Source organism: Gavialis gangeticus, unplaced genomic scaffold, assembly GCF_001723915.1.
Source record: "Gavialis gangeticus isolate Ggan-Ray unplaced genomic scaffold, GavGan_comp1, whole genome shotgun sequence".
NCBI lineage: Eukaryota > Metazoa > Chordata > Crocodylia > Gavialidae > Gavialis > Gavialis gangeticus.
In genome coordinates, this window is record NW_017729009.1 from 24074374 (window position 1) to 24085390 (window position 11017).

General features: G+C 41.2%; 1 protein-coding gene across 1 annotated transcript in view; it reads left to right on the top strand.

Moving 5' to 3' along the window:
- The window catches only part of FAM65C (family with sequence similarity 65 member C), an 86041-nt gene that overhangs the window by 7810 nt on the left and 67214 nt on the right, over nt 1-11017 (top strand). The window lies entirely within an intron of this gene.

Consider the following 11017-nt stretch of genomic DNA (forward strand, 5'->3'; position numbering starts at 1 on the left):
GGGCCTAATGCACCCCGGCCCCTGGGGTGAAGGGGGATGCAGGGCGGGCAAGGGTATGTCTCATGTGGCTCTGACAAGTGGCTGTGGCCAAGCAGTTAGGAGCCAGGAGAGGCTTCCCCAGCAACCAAGCCGGACAGGGTGGGGAGCCTGGCCTTGTCATGCCCCTATGTTATGGTGGCCATCATAGAAGACATTCCAGTTTTCTGCTACTCTGCTGATACGAAACCCGACGCCTTTATCCCCTCTATTTTTCATTATAGAGGACATAAAGACATCCGGTTTTGTATTGATAGGACAACCAGACTCTCCTCTATGATGGCCACCCTACCCTACATGCACCAGGCAGGGTTCTTTGAATAGATGTGATATTTATAGATTGTAGGGGCTGGAAGAGACCTTGCAGATCATTGGGTACGGGTCCAGCCCCCGCCCCCCACTCTAGGCAGAAAGACAACTGAGGTGAAGTGACCCCAGCACAGTGACTATCTAATATCTTTTATTAGACCAACTGAGTAGTTGGCAAGAACACCTACATGCACCTGCCTCCCACAGGCCAACCCGCTTTTCCCAGGCACCTGCGGGAGCAAAGGGGGAGACAGCCCACCCCACCTGCCAGGCATCTCATGGACCTGCGAGCTGCAAATGCCTGTGCACAGGGCTGCACCTGTTCAGTTCAACTCAAATGCTATTTGAGCATTGATCTGAGCAGTAGCCATGTGGGTCTGAGCACAAAAGGCAGGTGAAGTCTTTGGGTAGAGGTGATATCTTTTATTAGACCAACTAAATAGTTGCAAAAATGTTATTTGCAAGCTTTTTGGCAACTATTTAGTTGGTCTAATAGAAGATATCACCTCTACCCAAAGACTTTGCCTGCCATCTGAGCAGCGAGACCCCAACTGGGACAGTGCTTCTGCTGTCAGGCTTTTAAAATTCATTCTAGTTGTTGTAGGGGTTTTACTGTTTCTAACTAAATGTCTCAGTTTTAGTACATGGACTGTCACTGGGTTTGGCAATATTTATCGCCCTGAGTGAACTTTCAAAGCATACTTATTGTGTATTGGTTGAACACAGATATACACAGCTGGTATACTCTTAAAATTTGTCTTTGCTGCTAGAATCATCTAGCAAATCCCCCTAGTGGAGACACTTTATAGCGTAGAGCTTTTTAAAAAAATTAACTAAGCTATACAAAAGGATTTTTTTCCTTTAAAAAAGGAGAGGGAAAAGGTCACTCCTATAATTAGTATAGTTCTGCAAGTGAAATCTAGACCAGATTTTAAATTTAAACATCTATTTTGCATGGCATCATATCAAATTCCAAATCTATGTGCCACAGTCTGATGTTATTGCTTAATGGGTGGACTCCATTTGCCCTGTCTGGGCATTTTTAAAGATTGCAGCTTTCAAATAAGTGCTGTGCCATTTGTTGGACACCACATTCACGCAGGGGGCACCCAGAATGCTAATCTTGTAAAGTGTTATTTTGAACCATCTGTATCCAGATCCGGCTGTTCACCTTACCCCACAATTCTCTGTCAATTCTCTCTCTTGTGCCCAATGAGGGACGTGCTTGGTGTTGGTATGAACTCCTGTAGGGATAGGTGTGATCTTTTGCAGTGATCGTCCCATTCTGTTACTGCCTATAGGTTAGGTTCAGCATCCCCAGTCTCTTCAGGGAGCTTCATGTGTAAATGATTTAAGCATAAACTAAGCTAAATCCAATAGAAGAGTATCCACACACAGAATTATGCCATTTTAACAAAATCAGTTTAAAATCAGATTTTAAGGTAAACTAGTGCCATGCAGTGTGTAGAGCAGTCCAAAGGCCAACTGTGACACAGGCAGAGAAATTGTACCTCTCACCCAAACAAGACAAGACCTGATTAGTGCAGAGGGTATAGTTCAGTGTTACAATGTGTTGTTGTAGATCAATAGATGCCTAGTTCAAGTCTACACATCCCTTCTTCTATTTGATAAAGAAAATGCTGAATTGACGTATTTGATCTTATCCATACCTAACACTGGATTCTCCTGTAACATGGACGTACTTGGAAATCAGTGGAATTATAGCCATGTAAGCAAAGATGAACTAATTAATTTGTCATTTCACAGTCGCCAAAACTGAGAGAAATAAGTGGCTTCTCTCTGTCTCTATCCAGTTCTGGTCTTGTTTATAAGTGACCAGCTTTGCTGTCCTGGGCACTTGGAAGAAGTGGAGGAGACAAAAGAGGCGCACAGCTTTTTCGGGGGTTACCATTGCAATTGACTTACCTTTATTCTGAGGTGAAAACCCATCCAGGAAGTTCTGTGCACTTAAAACTGTAAAGAAGCTGATGTTATCATTACAGATTTATTAGGTTTCCTCTAAGAATGTGTCTCACATTCCTAGAGTTGTTGAAGTGCCATACAACTGGGTGTGGCCTCGTGCTTGCGAGAGTCAGAGCAAATTCATCTCGAGTCACTGGAACCAACCTAATAAAAAGTATTAATCACCAGCTATCTTGCATTACAGTGAGCTGATATTGCGTAAGAAAGGAATGTGATGAACAATTTGGTTTCAGATAAAGGTAAGGGGAGGGGAAGCTGCCTGTGCCAGGCATAGTGCAGAACTGCAGGGCTATTTTAGTTCCAAGTTCGATAAACAGGTGATTAAGAGTTAAGCTATTCACTGCCTGTCAAAGAAAATAATGTTCCATGTCCACCAGCCTGTTTAGAACCCAAAGGGGAGCTGGGTATTTTTGTTTAAGGTTTTTTTTAATTTTTTTGTGATAATTGACAGCCTCCCACTCTCATTGCACCATTAAGAGCAGAACCCCCACACAGCTTGTATTCCCTATGACAAGTCTTTTTTCCATCTGATGCATTCCTGTTTTTTTAAATGGAGTGGTATTCCATCTATCTTGCCCAGTACCCGAAAGGTTTCCCCAGGGGATACAATTCAGACTGAAGGAGAAAGCAGACGGTTTGCATTAATATTTAATTCATTCTTATTTTTAAATTTGGCTCAAACTGCCAGGACTACTGTATGGAAAGTATGCAAAAGGATCTGTAACTCCACGGTTGTTTGGATGCTTCCAAGAGAAGGGAGAAGCCTGGATTCTGGTCCCTGCTCTTAACAATGTCTTCTATCTAGTAGTGCTTTCATGCACAATACATGAGTAGGCCCTGAAACAAGGATGAGAACCCAGGTGTCCCACCCTGCCTTTTGCCCCTCATTCAAGACAGTGCCTTTGTCACTGAGCTAGGGACTCATGGTAGCTTTTACTCATTCTCTCTGGCTCTGTGAATCTTGCAATTCCTACAGCTTCATCAGGAATCATGCAGGTTTCCCTTTCTCAGATGATTTTATAAACCAGTAGTATAGAGAACTCTTCTGGGAGGAAGATATATAGGGTTCTGACCCCCCTCAAGCTGAGGAGGGCCTAGAACCAAGGTCTTCCATTTCCAGAGTAAGCGCTCTAGCTACTTGGCTGTTATATAAGTGGTGGGTGCTAGCAGCACCACTGTTGATTTTGAATGGAAGTGGCTGTAGATGGTAAATCTATGCATGGATTAGGTAGATCTTGGATTGACCATGTAGATATTAATGGAAGTTCTGTCCACTTTTGGTAGTAAGTGAAGAAGAATATCAGAGACAGTTTAATGGAAAAGAGAAAGATGGTTGTAGGAATGTGGTAACAGATTGTCACACTTTCTTTCCATGAAAAAGGATCTGAAGTTTGCAAAACTTTACAACATTTAACAGTCATAACAAGAATCAGTACTTTAGCCTCCTTCATAGTGGTGCTTCCCTTTCATAAACATTCAGTCATTTTCCGATCTAAAAAGGAAAAAGTAAAGAAAACAATTGATGAAACAGGTTTCAATTGAAATGTCCAGTTAGTTGAAAACATAATTCTTTACGGAAATGCATCGGTTAAAATTAACTGCCAATGAAACCTGGCTTGGTGGGCCACAGATAAGTTCACGCTGCCAGGATCCATGCCTCAAGCATATCCCTCTTGTATAGACTTAACTCGGGGAGCCAGGACCCTGGAACTGCAGGGGTCTATGGCTCAGAGGCAGCTCTGCCGTGCAGACTGACTTGACAATGAAAATGTGTGGCTTCCAAGGAGATAGTTCTTCCATGTGGACTACCTTGAAGGTGGGGACTGCAGACCTTCCAAGCTCCCTATTATGGAAATGGGAGTTTTAGCAGCCATGAAAATCTTGGGGGATCCAACTCTAGCTTGTAATCTCATGATCCAGGCTCCTTCCTGTCTCTTGGAACTTGGAAGCTCTGAGATGAACCTTTGCCCATGGTTCCATAGCTCAGTCTAGGGCCTGGGAGTTTAGGTTATTGGGCTCATTTTTGTTTTTAAAAAATTAAAATTAAACATTTCAGTTATTTCAAAAGATGTTTTCCCCTTTTGCAGACAGTTTCAGGATTTCTGCTTGTCACGTTTAAATGGAATTCTAACTGTCTTCTAGCTCTAACAATAGGGCTGAAGGAACAGATGTGTTGCAGGAGTGTATGTGAGTATTTGTCTTGGTTTAGCAGGGGCTTCTATTGGCTTGAAAACAGGAGTTTGCATTATAGACTTGTGCTTGTTTTGAAGATGCTTTAATTATGAAGCAGAAATGGGCCAATGGCGCACACTTAGTGATTGGTGGGATGGTGTGTTGCAACTAAAGTAATCCAGTGTAGCTATTTAAAATGCACCTCACATTAACCTGGGATTTCCCCATTGCCACGTAACAACCTGGATTCTTTTTTAAGCAAAATAATTAAATGCAGCAGTCATGCAAATTGCAGCTCACTTCTCACACCTCTCTTTACAGCTGAATGATTTACAGCTTTTTTGTTCTCAATTGGTTTGAGGCAAACAGCACTGGGGTTGGGTCTGTAGAAGAACTCTTAACCCTTTTGAAATTCAAAGTACCTTACGAATGTACATTAATGCTCCCAGGTGGGTGAATACTATTTACCTGATTTTACACCCTGAGAAATGGGAACCAAGAAGAAGAATTGTCTCTGAAAATTTCCCACTGATGCAGATCCAGTAGTAGGCATGCTAGCAGAGACTGGTCAGTTCTCCGAACTTCGGCCTGGCCTCCTTTTCAAACATGATTTACTCTGAAAGCTCCATTTAGATATTTAATTATTTGGGGAACTTTGTTTTCGTGCCTGTCTAGAAAGCACTTTGCAAACTATTACCACAATATGTAAAATAATAATCACCACAAGAAGTACATATGTTGCCTATTCTAAAGTAAAGATCAGTATTACCCCAAAGGAAAGTATGCTATCTACTAAATAACCAACATTTTTTTAACAATAAGGCCTTGTCTACACAGGGTATTATATCAGAGTAACTGTAGTTAGCTCATTTTAAGGTGCCTTGTGCTCCAGGCACAACCAAATGATTTGATTTCATAAGTTGCTATAAATAATTCTCCTAAGAACAAACATCACAGTGAGTTTGTGTGCTTTAAAGTTTGTGTGAATCCATTCCTAACTACTCTACTTTTAAGAGTCCTCCAGCAGCTATCCCACACTGCATTGCTGCACATCTGGATCTGTCTGTGTGCTGTTCATTGCTTCGTTTTCTTGATCAAATACCACTTCTTTTTCATGTTGGGAGGCACCTGGAGTGCACTGTTTTGACACCCAGTACTCCTGAGATATAATTAGTAGTTATAATGGGTAGTTATAATTATAATTAATATACCCAGTATAGCAGCCACGTGCTCTGCTGCAGGCTTTCACGTGTATCTTTACTAGAAGTCCTTGTTTTGACTGCCTGCTTTGGGAAGCTGCATGTTGAGTTCTTTCTGAACACCATCACAGCCAGTGGTGGTGAAAGGTCACTCCTAGGTCTGTTTCTGGTACTGAGTCTAAGTAAAGGACATGTAGTGGAAAGACAAGGAATTCAAACAGGACCTCTTATAATGTTCACACTATCTGCCCACCTGAGAGAAACTGGATCCATTTTTGCAGGTGATGCTACCACCAAAGTCTGACTGGGTTTAATAGTTTTCCGTAGAGCAACCTAGAAACACAGCAACTTCCCAAGACTGCAGCTGCAAATCACTGCAGGGTTTTCACCCAAAAAACTCAAATTACATCACCTTGACACCATACATGTGATGGGGTTTTGGGAGATACAGAAATTATATACAGATTCAAGGCTCCAGTATTCAGTTCAGAAGGAAGTACAGCATTATGACTTATCATGTCAATGATCAGCAAATAATAGAGGTTTCATACACTTCCACTGACATTTTATGGCTCCTAGGAAACATTAATATATTTATTAAGAAAAATAATAGCTTCATTACATTTCCATGAAATTGAAGAACCAAGGAATTTCAAATGCCTTTGGTGAAGGATTATATTTTGGGGGCTTGTCAAGTTAACCTTAAAAGGATCCTGCCAGGGTTTTTTTCACATTAGCATGAAAAGGACATTTTCATAGTTGATAGACCCACAGTTTAACCTTCCTTAAAACCACAGCTGATGGCAGATAAATCTGCCTGCCCCTCAGAACAAAAGTTACAGCACTGTTAATGTCTGCTCCTTTGCTAGGTGACACACCAACAAACCCAGGGTGTATACTGGCAACTACAGGTGTATGCAAGCCAAAACAAGGCTAGAAGAATCTGTTTTTCAGATAGCTAGTTATGATAGTCTTTGTAAGGAAATACTGCAAAAAGAAAATCACAATAAAAAGATTAATAAACATTCAGAATTAGAATAGATTTGTAGGCAAAGCTCCCAGCCCTTTATTAAATCACCTAATAACCAAATAAAAATGTCCTGAGTGGGCAAAGGAGCCCAAGTCTCATGTTAAACATCAGCTAGACCCAAATGGTGGTGATGCTCTGCTCAGCATTGCTACCGGTATATATAAGTGACTTACCCAGCAAAGTACTGGGTACGGTTAACCAAATCATGGTACTTTGGCTCCTAAGTCACACAGGAATTTTTGAGAAAAGAACTATAGCACCATTGTTGCTGCAGAACAAAATTATTATGAAAAAAGAGTATATATTAATGAGAAATATGTGTATTCTCAGGCCAAAAAAGTTCAGTTTGACAGGTCAAATTTTGCTTTGTTCCACTGAGAGCAAATTCTGCTGAGGTGAAGAATTAAATAGTAAAAAATAAGGGCAGGATATGCACAGAAGGCTTAAAGATGGAATGTGATACATCACATCAGCCATAGATCTGACATTTTAACATCTTATTGTAAACACAAAGCAAAATCCCGTTGCATATAGGCCATATGCTTTTAAAACTACCTTTAAATGCAAAAAGAAGTCTGCCTCTAGATCAAGTTTGGCAGGCTTCTTCAACATTACCTAAACATTGTCCCTCCCAGCCTTCAATACTATATTACATTGAATTGTACAGGGAATTCAAAATGAGTATCCAGCAGAGGGCACTATGAATGTTATTTGTGCCTCTGGGATTTTTAAATAGATTTACTAGGATGAAATCATACAAGTAATACATTCAGGATGAACGTTAAACATATTTGGATTATGTGGGTAATTATTATGACTGCTATCAAATATAATTTTCACTTAGTAATGATAACATTTGCCTGTATTAAACATTATTTCATAATACAATAGTTTCATAATTGAGCTTGTTTAATCCTTAATCACCTTGATATTTAAATCACAAGAGAGGATAGGTAATAATTTATAAAAATACATCAAATTATTTATTGTATTTTTATGGCTTAGATCTGTGAAATTTTTATTTTTCAATTTATTTTATAAGTACATGCTAGCAGGTCTTATCCACTTTGAAACAACCAGGTTAAATGAGAAATAGACTGATGTAATACAACTCTTGCTCTTTAATAATTTCTTTAAAGTCACCCTAGAACCTTTTTAAAAAAAAATATATCGTAAAAGAAAAAAAAGGCAATCCAGTTTTTCCCTGCGGGTCACTTTTTAGATACTCTGAATCTATGAGAGTTCAGTCAGGGTCCCAACTTGTTTGGGCTTTTAAAAGATATCTTCTATTTCTCTCTGTTTTAATTAATCCTTTCTATGCAGTCTCACTCCAAGTGATGTCACTAGCATCCAAAGGCTCCAATTCAGGAAGGTACTTACATAAGCAGGACTACTCATATGCTTTAAGTTCTGGATGTGCTTAGCTTCCTTCCTGGATCTGAGTCAGACTTAAAGTTTGTGCGGCAGTTTAATGAGTATAACAATATAGGACTCTTAGCTTGAAATAAGTGTTCACACAAGAAGTCTACACTTATGTAGCTAAATTTGTTTAGAAAACACTCTAGTTCACTTAAATTTGTGCACAAACTTTATGCAGACCAGCAGCTAGAAAAGTCTGCTTAAAATAATTGCCTGCGTCCAGGTGAATTTTCATGTCACTGGTAGGGCTGGAAAGGTATCAGGGTTGTGTTATTCTTGCCATCCCACATATTTTTTCCTGAAAGAGAGCTCTGTATATCCCTTCATATTCCTTGACTGAGATTGAGTGGCTTAGTTTATTAATATTTGTAAAGTCCTTTGAGATCCTTGGAAGAAAGATACCAACATTTAGTCTGCGTCCCATTAGCAAGCACTTCATGAGATATGTCAGGACATAAATACGTTCCTTTTTTCAACATAAATATCATAATAATCCCAAATATGGAGTGTTTGCTGCTTTTTATATACATAGGAAAACTAAACATATGTAGCTTTTTAAAATGGATTCCAAAAGAATGTAAAATCAGCCAGCAACAATAAATTGTAGGCTTATGTCCATTGTTTTAAAGAGTATGTAAATTGTTATATTATAGAATTTACTTTGAACCCAACTACCTAATTAGCTGCTCTAAACATCAGTGTTCAATTTGGAAAATCTGAAGCCAAGCAGTTTATTAGAAGCTCATGGAAAAAGCAAAATGTGAACAAAACCTTAGAACAAATAATCCAGAATGCAGTTAAAATAATGAATACCAACAACCAGTCACACAAACACATGAGAGGAAGACACAGCAAATGAAGAGGATGAAATACATTAAATTTAAAAAGAACATGTAGGTCCAGATCCTTTGCTGGATACATTTGCTTTGAAATCAGTGGAGCTGGGGCCATTTTATTAGCTGAGGATTTCATCCATGAAGTTGAATGCGTGTAAGTCTCACGTTTAGAGGAAATGATAATCACCCAACAGAGATTGTTAGGTCAGCAAACAATGACTGCATAGTGCTTGTGAAGAGATTTAGTTATGTACAGGATTTTTGTAAAGGGCAGGTTCTGCCCTTGTTTGCAGTTCCCAGTGCATGCACATCTCAGGGCAGCATATGTGCCAGTTTCAGGCATGCATTTGAAGGGAGAGTTTGGCATGAAGGATGGCTATTGGTGTTGCATTATTTTGAGATGGGTGTGATTGATCATACAACCTAACACACTGCAGTAATCAAAAGGGCAATTATTAACAGCATTTACTCTTTATTAACCTGGGCACTGGTGTCTGTAACTCTCTTGCTGGAAATGCTAAGGTCTTTGATAACCTTTCTCATAATGTCTGTGCATTGCCTTTTGCATTGTATTCAAGATCCCCATCCCTGTTCTTAGATGATATTCAAGATCCTTGCCCCCAGCTTCTAGATTTGGTACCATCTCCACTCCTGCCTGTTTCAGTGCTTCTAGCTCCCTACTTGTCATACAGTCATAGTTATTGAGCACTTTTTGTCACATGGGACTTCCTACTTACCTGCTTCAGCCTGCCCCCACTCTCATTTCCACAGCTTCCATGGCTGCTTGTGGTAGAAATGACTCATACTATGTAAGAAGCACCAACCCTCTTATTCAGTTTCTTAATTTAAGTACCCACCCCTCTGCTCAGAGCACTGTTTGCGTGAATCTGCTCTGCAGTAGAGCTTGTAAGCAAATAAATAGCCCTGTCCACAAGGATGTTGTTATGAAGGTCACCATGAAGTTTGAGATTTTTTTTATGTCTTAGATTGTAAGCTCCTATGGGCAAGAAGGAACAGTCTTCCTTTATTTTCAAAGAGGGTGAATATTTTGGAAGGTCTGAACAAGCACTAATAATATAGCTTAGTACAAGTAATGATAAAGAGAAGTCAAAACCTAAGAAAGTGCTAAGCACCCACAGTTCCCATAGAAGTCACTTTACCTGTGACCCAGAATCCTGTGGCATCAGTGGAAGCCGCATTACCTGGCTTCATTGTCAAAAGGATGCTGGTGGTCAAGGTGAATGTGGAATAGGGACTTCAAAGCCTGGGCCTAAGTTCTGAGTTGACCTTCAACAAGGAAGAAATGGGTTTGGATTTTCAGATTTGGGAGGCCTGAAAACGAGAGAGAGAGAGAGAGAGAGAGAGAGAGAGAGAGAGAGAGAGAAGAGGAGGCTCCCTGCTTGTGTGTGTGTGTGTGGAGACTCCCTGGTCATCTTCTGACATGATACATTTGAAGCTTTGTACCCTGAAAGACTCAGTAGTGACTGGAGCACCCCTGATATTAAGACACGGGTGTGAAAGCTGGCCTGCTCAGGGAAGTAAGGCTTCTTGTTAGAGACAGGGCTGAACAAATGCAGTTGCAAGCACAGCCGAGGGCAAACTAGGTTCAGCACCATTTCAGGAAGGGAAGACAAGACCTAGGGAAGGGGCCAAGGAGAGACTGGGAAGAAACTGAGATTAGGCAAAGGGGAGAAGGAGACAGGCTAGGGGAGAACGAGGGAGAGAGGGAAAGAGGAGATGGGAGAAGGATCAAAGAGGGGAAGGGAGGGGAACTGTGAGGATGGGGACAAGGGAAGGAGCTGAGAGCGGGCAGGGCAGGGCGAGGTGGCGGCTGCAGCACACGAGCGCCTGGGATGCTCCGCGATGCCTAGCAGAGGGTCCGGGCCGTGCGTGTGCTGGAGCCCCGAGCCCCCCCGGCGGGACCGGGGCGGTCGGGGGCGGGAGGCAGGAGCGGGACGGGCAATCCGCATCCAGCCTCGCCGCGGCTTCCTGGAAGCTCAGCTCAGCTCAGCGCAGCGCAGCTGGGGGCCGCC